At 30.4% G+C, this 13818-nt stretch overlaps 1 non-coding gene across 1 annotated transcript; it reads left to right on the top strand.

Moving 5' to 3' along the window:
* The first annotated feature begins 4027 nt into the window (after positions 1 to 4027).
* TRNAF-GAA (transfer RNA phenylalanine (anticodon GAA)) lies at positions 4028 to 4100 on the top strand. The gene has a single exon. It is a non-coding gene; the product is annotated as a tRNA-Phe (tRNA).
* Positions 4101 to 13818: the final 9718 nt, after the last annotated feature.

Below are 13818 nucleotides of genomic sequence, written 5' to 3'. Positions count from 1 at the left end.
CGAGTCCGGAGTCTAAAGGGTATAAAATGTTAATAAAAATTCTAAAACGGTATATGAATATTTATTTTAACCAAAAGGGCAAAATCGCTGGAAGGGCAGCGACTTTGCTTGCCGGAAAAAGTAAAATCGCTGCCTTGGCAGCGATTTCTAAAATATTTTTTAAAAAATAATTTTTTAATAAATCGCTCCCTAAGGAGCGATTTTCTTAATTTTTTATTTGAAATTAAAAAAAATAGGAGCAAATCGCTGCAAGTGCAGCGATTTGTCTCCAATTTTCTTTTATATTCTTTTAAATCAATCTTTTAGAAAAATTATAATTGCTACTTGTTTTAAAAAATTATTTTAAAAAAAATTATTATAAAAAAAAATTATTTTGGAATAAGTAGTAGAAAAATTTAAAATTAAAATTTCTTTAAAAAAATTTAAAATTTAATTTTAAAAATTGTAAAAAAAAATTAAAAGAAATTGATTGGAAAATAAAAATAAAAATTTGGAGACAAATCGCTGCCCTTGCAGCGATTTGCTCTTAGTTTGTCTCCAATTTTTTTTTTAATTTTTTCCAATCAATTTTTTTAATTTTTTTTTTTACAATTTTTAAAATTTAAATTTAAATTTTTTGAAGAAATTTTAATTTTAAATTTTTCTACTACTTATTCCAAAATAATTTTTTTTTAATAATTTTTTAAAATAAGTAGCAATTACAATTTTTCTAAAAAATTGATTTAGAAAAACATAAAAGAAAATTGGAGACAAATCGCTGCACTTGCAGCGATTTGCTCCTATTTTTTTAATTTTTTTAATTTCAAATAAAAAATTAAGAAAATCGCTCCTTGGGGAGCGATTTATTAAAAAATTATTTTTAAAAAAATAATTTAGAAATCGCTGTCAAGGCAGCGATTTTACTTTTTTCGGCAAGCAAAGTCGCTGCCCTTCCAGCGATTTTGCCCTTTTGGTCAAAATAAATATTCATATACCATTTTGGAATTTTTAATAACATTTTATACGCTTTAGGCTCCGGACTCTTGTTTGTACATGGTCTTATAACATTTATATTATTTAATAAATATAAAAGAGTTTCGAAATACCTTTAAAGTATGCCAAAATGATTAAATTTGTCTTTCGTTAATAATTTGGATCAATCATGCAGTATCGTTAATTAATTAGACCAAAATTAATCTTAATTTACGCAATAATACACATTAGACTAATAAAAGTATATTTCGACTTACACGCATATATACTTTTAAGAGCAATCTAGTCCAATTTAGATCCTAGTAAGTAACTTTAGTTATGCAATAAAATGTAAATGACATTTTTATAAAATAAATTGACTAAATTATAATAAATCTGCTATTCAGTAATTTAGGCATCTCATAATACATTATAAGTTGTTTTAAAATAGTTTGATGTGTCATTTTGTACAATTTAGTTAAACATGTTCTAAGGAATCCGCAAAGATACTTTTAAGATTTTAATGACTAAATTTTAAAAGTTCGATACTAGATATAAGAAATAATTTTATTTAAATTCTAATTTATTTATTTGGATTATGAACATCCCATTTACAATTTCAGATTTGGAGGTAATTAAGAGAGGTGTGGTGGTCTAGTGGACCTTCAAATCGAGAGTATACATTTGGTCATCCATCCAACCAGCAAGATGTCCCCAAGTCACTATCATTTTTTCATTCCAAAGATTTTAAAAATAAAAATAAAAATAGAAGATAATCCACTTCAAATAACTACGTCTTTGCTGAGTAATATATGGAATAATTGAGAATGAGCTCATTTGAATAGATAATTTATAAGTCGAAAGTAAAGTTACAACCACCTTTTGGTGGGAGGGGGGAAGGGGTGGGGACTGGGGAGAGAGGGTTTAAGCCATCAATGGATTGTCACTCTTGAAGGCTTAGTATTTTAACCTTGTGTCAAGACCTACGGGTCAAGGGACAGTCTCAAGTAGACAATTTTTATGGGGCGTAGGTAGGGGCCGAGCTATAGCCACCCCTTCATAGAAAATTATGTTGTATATGTAAGTTAAATTCTATATTTTGAGGATATATATTTAAAGTTGGACACCCTTGATAAAAGTTATTTTTTGGTGTACTGTTAATGGTGTCCATTCAAATCGGGATGTTCTGGTTCGAACACCAAATAACACCTTTGATATAATCTTGGTACAATTTATAAGGCGTAGGCCACCCAAAAAATAACATAAGCGTGAGAAAGTTTCCTCACTCCGAACGAAGATTGTCCCTCGAGTGCAAAGGTAGAAGGGAGTTTAATGCACACCCACTCGTCGAGTAGGAACAAGAGCCGAGCTTAGTGATTCGACGGTGTTGAGTGGAAGGGTAGTGACTCAACGGATAAAAGGTACACTAGGAATAATAGGTTGATCTTCCCTGAGAGAGTTCACATTGACAAAAAGATTTGGAACTTGGCCTGGATGTCGGCTCTTCGCCACCTGGGGCTATAGGATGTTCCAAGGGTTGGCCTTGTTCGCCCATTAAAGCAGTCTGCGAGTTGAGCGCAAAACATCGTGAGACAATCTTGTCTATATCTCATATGAGCATTAGAGCATTGAAAGGACCTTTCCTTAGTATGAGAGGATAGAAAAATACTTTCACGTTCAATTTAGAAAATACTTTTTTTCGTTAAAAATTCATCATTTCCTTTCATGTGAATTATCTAGCACCGAATTTAAATTTACAAAAATCCTGCAATATCTTATGAAATAAATAGATTTGTGTAATTTCAAGTTCATTAGTTGATTTCTTATCCAATTGCCTAATTCAATAATTTGAAATAGGGTTGTGTATCAGTCGGTTCGGTTCGATTTTAAAGTCTATCAGGTTGACTTATTGGTTATCGATTTGTAGAACCATTAAGATATTGGATTATCGGTTATTGATTTATCGATTTTTAATCGTTATCGGTTTAACCGTTAAGATTTGACACAAAAGAAAAAATATTGAAAAATCACTTAGAAAGAAGAAGGTGACAAACCAAATAAACCATGCACTTGAGTTCACAAGTTACATCTTGCTCAAAAGCAAATACTTTTACATTGTAGAATAATCAAGTGTTTGAGACAACCAAAAAAAAAGTAGGAAATTAAACTCTAAGTCGAGGACTTTATATACAAAATGGTATAAATATAATTATTTAATTTACTATCGGGTTATCGGTTAACCCATTAAGAAAAAACTTTAAACCGTTAAGAACCGATAACCCGATAACAAAAAAAAATCAAATCAAAACCACTAAACCAATAATCCAATACTACAAACCAATAACTTTTTTATCGATTCGACTTATCGGTTTCTTTTTAATTTTGACAGCCCTAATTTGAAATGCTTTAAGTCACTTTAAGTCATCAATGACTTTTTAATTAAAATTGTTGGCATAATTTACTCAAACGTCTAATTGACTAGAATTAATACCTATTAAACTCCTAAATTATTCAATTTAGTGTTCCAATCAAACACAAATTATTGATTTGGCAAAATTGTTCTTTTCACTTTTGTTGGGCGTGTGAAGCATTTCGAATATTTTATTTTTTTCTGAAAATGCATGCCTAATTTCTTTTTACTGACACATAGCACTAAGCGAATAACTAAAATAAACTTTTAGTTATTTTTAAAGATAATATTTTATTAAAAAATAAAAAAGTAAGGTCAGTCGTTATTTTTTATTGGGATCAAAATCGCTCACTTCAAAAATTAAAGGTTAAATATGCGTAGTTAAATAAATAGAGACTAAACTTAAAATTATGTAATAATACAAAAATTAAATCGCTATTTGTATATTACCACATTATTTTTTGCTCTTTTTTCTTCGAATATCAACATGTGAGATACTGAAATATCATTCTATAGACTGATTGCTATTTATATTCAATAGATAGTATAAATTTGTTAAAAGTGAAGTGTTCAATAGATACATGTCCTAATTAAAGTGGCTTAATAAAAGATGAAAACAACTTTAAATGATGTGATATATTAAATTTTATTGAGCTTTATTATTAAGCGGGGATAGCTCAGTTGGGAGAGCGTCAGACTGAAGATCTGAAGGTCACGTGTTCGATCCACGTTCACCGCATAAAATATTTTATTTTTAAAAAAAAAAGATAATTGAAATTTTTGATATTTTTTTTAGGAGATATGGGACACTTAGATGACTTTCTTGTCCAAATGAATTTCATAACGTATTTTATTGAAATATTTCTACAATTTGGATAATGTTATTAATAGAAACAACTCAAAATTTAATTGAGTTGCTTCAATATATTGACTTCAATAATAATAATGAATCTAATGATACATATTGTGGTACTTCACTAAGGACGTGATATCTTATGTTTTTCTTTTAATAATTATAAAACCACGCCGTTATAACGTTCGAAAGTATTTGGCTAAAGTTACTTACGATTGATATTTATATTAGCATATCCATATCGTACATTTATATGGTGTAAATATTGGATATGAGTAATTTTTCTTTGCATATATACGTGTAACCTAAGTTCCGGACGGAGCCAGTATATATATTTAAGGGTTCATCCGAACCTCCTTCGGTAAAAAATATAAGAGTACTATTTTAATTTAGAAAATTTTTTTATGTATAGATTGTAGAAGTCGAACCCCCTTCAATTAGTTTGTGTGTTTACTTCTTTAAATTTTGAACCCTATTATAATTTCTAACTCTGACACTGCCTAAATTAATCACGAAAGGTTAACATCAATATGTACTCATAACTTTATAACATAATCATAAAGTTGGATGCAAAAAGATTAACATCAAATTCAGTATTCTTGATGATGCACAAAATTTATATGTAAAATCAACAAAAAATTATAACATTATGACAAATAATAAGTACGAATCCATAATTGTAAAAATATAAAGGAATAAACGTTAATTAAGGATTAATCTCATAAATTTTACCACCAAAGGATGTAGTACAATCGAAGGGACCAAATATTATTTATACATGATTAAAATAATTTATATGTATATAGTAGATGTCGAACCTCCTTCGGCTATCTATTCTACAAATTTTGAACCCCCTAATTGAAAATTCTGGCTTCGCTTCTGGAAGGGACTCCTCCTCCTTTAATCAGATGTCACAATTTCAAGTCTTTGATATGAAAAAATCTTTAACAGAAAACACATTTTATAAATAAAGTACTCTATATAGCGAAAATTCATATTAATCATATTTCAATACAAATATTAAACATGTATCATTAAATTTTAAATTCTAAATTAAATTCGTTTGTAGATAATTACAAGAAAGTTTGATAAAGGAAGCAAGTTGAGAGTGATAGGAAATTGAATTGAAGTCAAAATAAATAACCAATAAAGAAATGAAACGATTGTATTCTATGGAAAAGTTAAGTGAATCCAAATAAAGTAAAACTCATACATTTCTGTTAAATTGTCAAAATCACTTGTCAATTGTCATGCCACCCAATGTTAATTTGTGGGGTAACCACTCTTTAAATGGTGTTTGCCTAATTAGTTTGTTTATATATCCAATCAAATAATGGTTATATATAGCTAATAAGTCGTTATAGCTAATTAAAAGCCTAAAAAATATCATAACAAAATCATTAACAAACTCTTTATTTTTTGTGGTTGTAAATTCTTAAAAGGATTTGAACCAATACTTCTTCATCAATCATCAATCATCAATAATTGTGTGTTACGGTAAGATGATTAGTTTATTTAGTCTTTAATAAAAAATATTAATACGTGTTAAAATATTAAGATTGAATTGTTGTTTCAATACATGTTGGTGAGCCTACTCATAGTAATATTTAAATTAATCGAGCTCAATGAAATATCTAACACTAAATGATTAAAGAAAATAAAAAATATACTTCATTGGCACAAAAAATATAAAAAGAACAAATATTAATGCGATCAACCTCCATTCAATGCAATGGTTAAAATCCATAATAATTAATAGGAAAATTTTCAAAAATATAGATCCCACTTAAAATATTATTTTACGTAGTCATGTTTTTGATTTATATAATGTTATACTATAGAAAAAATATTACTATATACAATGAGTTATTTTTCAACTAGAAATAAATATTTTTCTCATTATGAATATGTGAGAAGTTTATACTTGAAGTTTATACTATAAAACATGTTTTATCTCTTTCATTTCCCATTGAAGCATTTCATGATAGAACAAATGCATGGTTCAAAGAAAAACTTAATTTCTAATTTTTTCACATGAAAATATTATTATTTTATTCTCTCATCAATTCAATTAAAATACTTATGAAAATAACCATTGAATATTTTTAGAGGAAGAATAATGATGTTTAAATAGTGCATGTATAAAGTATATAACAGTGTATACACAGAGCTGTGGTTTATTTGTACACAAATATGAACTAAAGTAGGTGATTACAAATTCAAATATGAGTTAAAACATATAAGTATTTCTCCTAGTAAATGTAAATCTTAATTTTCCCTATGATGAAACCAGCAATGTAAGCTGATGAAACCAGCAATGTAAGCTGGAAAGTAATCTCATTCCTCCATTAATGGAGGCTGAGTTCCTGGCAGTAGGACGAAAGGAAGAAGAAGAAGAAGAAGGTGCCTTTTTAGTTTGGAATCGTCTGATCTTAATCAGTGTATTGGATGTGTATATATACACATCAATGAGAAGTTAACATATTAACAAATCAACAAAAAATGCAAAACATGTGAATACTAACTAACTATAACCAACTACAACTAACTACTTGAAAGTTGAATAGTACTAACTAACTAACTAACTAATTGATAACTAACTCATACTAATTAAGCTAATTTTATCACCCCCCCCCCCTCAAGTTGGAAGTGAACTGTTTACAGACAACTTGTTCAACAAATTAGTATGCTTAATACCAGTCAATGCCTTAGTGAAAACATCAGCCAGCTGAGAGTCTGTTGAAACATATTGGAGTGTAATCAGTCCTTCTTGTAGCTTTGTCCTGACAAAATGACAATCAACCTCTATGTGTTTAGTTCGTTCATGAAATACTGGATTCTTAGCAATGTGTACTGCTGCTTGGCTGTCGCAAAATACTTGTATAGGCAAAGAGGCTGTCACTGAGAGTTCACCAAGTAGTCTTTCTAGCCACACCACTTCTCCTACTACTTGTCTTATAGTTCTGTATTCTGCTTCTGCTGATGATAATGACACTGTAGGTTGCTTCTTAGACTTCCAACTGATAGGGCTATCTCCCATGAGAACTAAATAACCATTCACTGACTTCCTTGAATCAGGACAAGAAGCCCAATCTGAGTCACAGTAAGCACTGATGGTGATATCAGGTCTATTATTGATAAAAACTCCCAAGGTAGGATCATGTTGTAGATATCTGAGTACATGATAAGCTGCCTTTAAATGAGGTTCTCTAGGAGATTGCATGAATTGACTGAGATGCTGGACACTATATTCTATATCCATTCTTGTGTTAGCAAGAAAATTAAGTTTGCCTACTAATTTTCTGTAGTAAGTAGGATCTAGTAATAGTTTCCCTTCTGTAAGCCTCAGTTTCTCAGTCGGATCCAATGGTGAAGTGGTAGACTTGTAGTTCATAGAATTAAATTCCTTCAAGAGATCAAGAGTAAACTTTCTCTGTGAAATAAAGACACCATCCTGCCTGTACAATATCTCTAACCCAAGAAAGTAATGCAACCTTCCTAAATCTTTTATTCTGAATTTCTCATGCAAGAAGAACTTCAAAAATTCAATCTCCTTCATATCAGTACCAGTTAAGATAATGTCATCAACATATACAGCCACAAACACTAAAGAGTGACCATTTTTCTTGTAAAACAGTGAGTAATCACTGTCTGAATGAACATAACCCTTTGAGCAAAGACTATTAGCCAGTTTCTCATACCACTCTTTACTGGCTTGTTTCAGACCATATAAGGACTTCTTCAATTTGCAGACCATATCACTACTGTCTACTACCAACCCTGGAGGTAATGCCATGTACACCTCTTCATTCAAATCACCATGTAGGAAGACATTATTGACATCCAATTGGTACAAATTCCAACCCTTCTTTACTGCCAATGAAATTACTGTTCTGACTGTAGTCATTTTTACCACAGGTGAGAAGGTTTCATTGTAGTCTATCCCAGCTTGTTGAGTGTATCCTTTTACCACCAGTCTAGCTTTGAACCTTTCTATGCTCCCATCTGCCTTATGTTTAATCTTATACACCCATTTACATCCAATAACATTCTTTTCTTTTGGCATATTAACCAGCTCCCAAGTATTATTAGTATGTAATGCATCAAATTCTTGTTTCATTGCTGCTTGCCAGGCTGGATTCAAGCTTGCCTCTTCATAAGATGTGGGTTCAATATCATGTGAAACATTATGGATCAACTGCTGACTCTCAGAACATAATGTAGAGAAGCATACATGATCAGGATGATTTGTGAAAGATGTGAGTGAATGTTGAGAATCAGCAACATTATTTATAGGTGAAGAAGAATGTAGCTTAGGTAATGAATAGTTGTAGTCTTTTAAGTAGCTTGGAGGATGACAAGATCTAGTTGTCCTTCTAGGTGTAAGGACAGATACATTTGGTCCAGTAGGTGATGTGAAATGTATATTTAGTTCAGTAGGAGGTGTTGTGGATTCAGTTATAGGTGCATTTTCAGGTATGGGAACTTGATCACAAGTGACTTCATCCCGTGTGTGATGATTCAACATTTCATCATCAATAAAAGTATTTGTTTTACTCGACATGCAAGGCAACTTATCAGAGTAATGAACAAGACATTGCAGTATAGAGTCAAAACTAGAACCAGCAGGAGTAATGACAAAAGGAAGAACAGTTTCATAGAAAAGAACATCTCTAGACACATGAATTCTCTTGGTAGCCAAGTTTAAGACCTTGTACCCTTTTGTATTAAAAGGATATCCAATGAAAATGTGAGGTACAATTCTTGGTTCAAATTTGTCTTTATGAGTTTTTAAGGTAGTTGGAAAACAAAGGCATCCAAATTTTTTAAGATGAGAGTAAAAAGGTTTCTTCTGATATAACAACTCATATGGAGATTTCCCTTGAAGTAGTTTAGTAGGTAATCTATTAATCAAATAAGTGGCAGTTAGCACACACTCTCCCCAATACCTCATAGGTATTTTTGATTGAAATAACAGTGTCCTTGCTGTCTCAAGAAGGTACTTGTGTTTCCTTTCTACTACCCCATTTTGTTGTGGTGTGTAAGGACAAGATTTCTGGTGTATTATGCCTTTTTCTTGAAAGAAACATGTTGCTTCAGTACTAGAGAATTCTAAGCCATTATCAGACCTGATAGTTTTCAATCTGGTGTGAAATTGATTTTCTATTAAGGATATGAAGGTTTTTATAGTATGAAGAGCAGTACTTTTACACCTAATAAGTTGTGTCCAAGTAACTCTACTGTAATCATCTACCATAGTCAAGAAGTAGTGATATCCATCATGTGTTGGTACATTATAAGGTCCCCATAAATCAACATGCAACAGCTCAAATATTGAACTAGTTGTAGTAACACTTTCTGGAAATGGCATTCTAGTTTGTCTAGCCATTGGACAAATTGTGCAAGTGAAAGGTTGTTTGTTAGAAAACTTTAAAGGAATGGTAGATATGTTTTTCATTTTCACAAAAGGTACATGTCCTAGTCTAGCATGCCATAAGAATTCATTGTCTTGATTGAAGGAAAAATGAGCAGCTGAATTAGAAATCTGATCAGTGGAACATGCCTTTTTATTGATTATATGAGAGTGTCTTGTACTAGGTGGTGATGGTGTTTTACAGTAGTTAAGAAGAGAAACAGATTGACACTTCTGATGAGAAGCAGTGTCATCATTTACAGATGGAATGTGACACTTTGAACAAAAGAGATACAAACCATTCCTTGCCTTACCAAATGCCAGAGGGCTCTTCAGAGAAGGGCCCTGCAGTAAACAAGAATCACTGTTAAAACTAACCATCCCTCTGAGTTGATTAGCTAAACAATAAACTGATATTAAGTTGAACTTGAAGCTAGGTATGTACAATAATTTATACAGAATTAATGTTGAATTCAAACACACATCACCAATTTCAGTCACTTTAACCTTGTATCCATTTGGTAAGGTGATTAAGAAGGGATAAGGTAGAGGCTTAAGGTTTGTGAGATTGTGTTTTGTGTAGGTCATATGGTGAGATGCCCCTGAATCAATGATCCAAGAGCTAGCAGTCAATCTCTTACATTTACATGACATATCACCTATCTTACTGATAGAAGAATGACAAGCAAGTATACCTGCTAGGCTTGCAGCTCCACTTGACACATTGTTTGAATATGCAGACTCATTTCCACCATGCAGGTTTCCAAGTAAATTGAGTAATTGTTCATATTGACTCTTTGACAGATTCACTGGCATTTGTTTTCCCTGCTCAAAATTTTCTTCACACTTGTTCCCATCACCTTCAGAGGTATGTACATTTGCTGCAGATCCTTTGCCTCTTCCTCTTGGATTTCTTGTGTTGGTTGGATAACCATGAAGTTTGTAGCACCTATCTTTGACATGTCCAGTTCGTTTGCAATATTCACAAAACATATTTGATCTATTACCAGCATTAGAGTTTCCCCTATAGGTATTAGTGTTGTTGAAATTGCCAGTATTGTTATTGTTGAAGCTGCCAGTGTTGTTGTAGCTTCCATTTCCCCTACTTGTGCTTCCTCTATAAGAGCTAGAGTTTGTTGCATTATTTTGAGACAACATAGAAGCATTAAGTGAAGTGGACTCCAAGGCCATATGATTTAGAGGCTTCATTTCTCTCCGCCTCTCTTCCTGTGACAGGATAGCAAATGCCTGTGCCATTGTAGGCAAAGTAGACATCATGAGGATCTTCCCTCGCACAGCAGTATACATCTCATTTAGACCCATTAAGAAGTGTATAAGTCTTCTGTCCTGCTCAGCCTTATACAATTTTACCTTTCCTCCACAAGTACACACACAACTACACTGTGAATTGACATCAATTGCACTCATTTCCTCCCATAATTTCTTCCTTTTAGTATAGTAACCAGTAATGTCTAGAGTACCTTGCACCAAATCATTTATTTCCTTCTGCAATTGATATATCAGCAATAATGTCTAGAGTACCTAGCATTCACATCAGTTGAAGTATCACCCATGGAGAATGGATTGATATTAGCAAATGGAGAGTTTATGAATCAGCAACAAGTAACCAACCAAATCAAAAAAAAAGAGAAGAGAAGAGAAGGGAAGAGAAAACAGATCAAAAGAATCAACTTGAATAAGGAAGATCAATGAATCGATCAACAATTAGATCAAGAGATCTAGTGTGAGCAACCTTGCTCTGATACCATGATGAAACCAGCAATGTAAGCTGATGAAACCAGCAATGTAAGCTGGAAAGTAATCTCATTCCTCCATTAATGGAGGCTGAGTTCCTGGCAGTAGGACGAAAGGAAGAAGAAGAAGAAGGTGCCTTTTTAGTTTGGAATCGTCTGATCTTAATCAGTGTATTGGATGTGTATATATACACATCAATGAGAAGTTAACATATTAACAAATCAACAACAAATGCAAAACATGTGAATACTAACTAACTATAACCAACTACAACTAACTACTTGAAAGTTGAATAGTACTAACTAACTAACTAATTGATAACTAACTCATACTAATTAAGCTAATTTTATCACCCTAAATAAAATTACAATACACTCATTCAAATATAAGAGTTCCTTAATTAATTTTAACTATTTCTAAACCAGTAATTATCTTTTCAAGTGGACATATTTAATTATGTTCAGCTCTTATGTTGCTTTCATGCATAGACTGGCAAAGACTAGTTAGATAGTAATAATAAAGTGTATCAAGACACATATTAAAGTTAATTGTCACACTTAACATACATTAATTATTGGAAAATGTAGTTAACCTTTTTTTAAAATTCATTATGTATATCCAAAAAAGATAGATGGACTTACATATATATAATACATAACTTAATTTGACGTTAGCTAATAATTATAGCTTTTAACTGTGACTGTGGACAAATAAATACTTAAATTTGTATAAAATTGAACAATTAAACACATTTATCCTACATGACGTCCGACATGCCAATTTTGTTTCCTATGGCGTCCTACGTATATTATGTCATGTAAGACACACATGTCTACTTGTTTAATTTTATACAAATTTAAGTAACTATTTATGTACACTCAAAGTTAGAGATCTTAATTATGTGCAAAAATCAAGTTAAGGATCATCTTTATGTATTATACCGATTAACTTTTAACTGCAATCTCATACAAATTAATTAAAGATCACAACCCAACCCGTAATGTACATTATGGATAATTATTTGTTTTTGCTTTGATGCAACTTGCAATTTATTATCAATTAATTGAAATTTTAGATTGGTGTGACATCCTTCTCATCTTTATTTTCATGAACCTTATCGTACATGTGTCAAACATTTAAGTACTTTATCGAAGAGAAGAATTTTGATAAATTCTTTACGTCATTTTACTTCAATAGATCTAATATGTGACTGGTTCATTTTTAAAAATTCGATTAATAAAAACACATAAATTAAACTTTTAAAATATATAATCACCACTTAATTTTGTTTCATTTTTTGAAAACAAATGTAATTGAATTTAAACCTTAGAGATATTTGAAATTAAGAATAAAAATATGAGTTTCAAATCATTTTTCGAATAGTACGTTAGATATCGCTAAAAAAGCACAAATGCAATTACTAGTAGAGTTTGAAATTGTTATTTTTTTTAGGCTAAAGAGTATATTATTTTTAAACGGATTTAAAATTAATTATGCCTCATATATTTAGTGCTTAATTATTTCTGTAACTCAACTAGTGAATTAATTTTATACCATGGCTAAGTTTGAGTATAAAATTTTTCGTTCCTTTCAAAAAGTGAAACTATCGGCCATTTGTTCAATAATTTGGAAACATATAATTATTATAATTTAATATATAAATTTACTTAATCGCGTAATTTTTTTTAATTATTATGATTGATCTTTCGAACTATATACGAGTTTGGACCTTAATTGAAAAACTTTGTGTTTGACTTAAAAAACATCGGGCCTCAAACTTTTAACCTGAAAATCAGCCCAAAATATTTGGAGAAGTTTGGGTATCATATTCATACCCACTCAAATTTTGATTTACTTTTATTTTTTTTTAAAAAATAAGCGGCAAAATTAAAGTTGAGCAAAATATAATTTGAGCTAACTTTGTACAAATTTTAAAATGGTTGTGTATTTTTTGTGTATACATTTATTATTAATTAGCGTGATATATACGTGCAAAGTACGTATAGTTAATTAATATTATTTTTAAAGCATGAATATTTTTATAAATGTTGATCGAACTTTTCACTATTACAATAGATAAAATTGTCATTTATTATTTTTCTAAAAGAATCATCATTTATTTATTATAATAATATTAAAATAAATTAAAGTTATAGCTAGTAAATCTTTGTGAATTTCTAGTATTTTAGTACTTAAAAATTAGGTATAATTTTTCTTCTTAAATCATTACTTGTTTGTACTAAAAGGTCCTAACTTTTATGACTTTAAAACTAATAATTTTTATCTTATATAAATTTTATTTAAATTATGAAAAAACAAAATAAGTAAATAAAATACTTTACTACTTAAAAAAAACAGAGGTTCATATTTTTTTTTAAAAATAAAATATTAATTTCTTTAAATGAAATTCTTATCATCTTAATATACATAAACATT

Source organism: Solanum lycopersicum, chromosome 7 (assembly GCF_036512215.1).
Source record: "Solanum lycopersicum chromosome 7, SLM_r2.1".
In the NCBI taxonomy this organism is placed as follows: Eukaryota; Viridiplantae; Streptophyta; class Magnoliopsida; order Solanales; family Solanaceae; genus Solanum; species Solanum lycopersicum.
The sequence above is the reverse complement of the archived record's forward strand: the minus strand, read 5'-3'. Positions and strand labels throughout refer to the sequence as shown.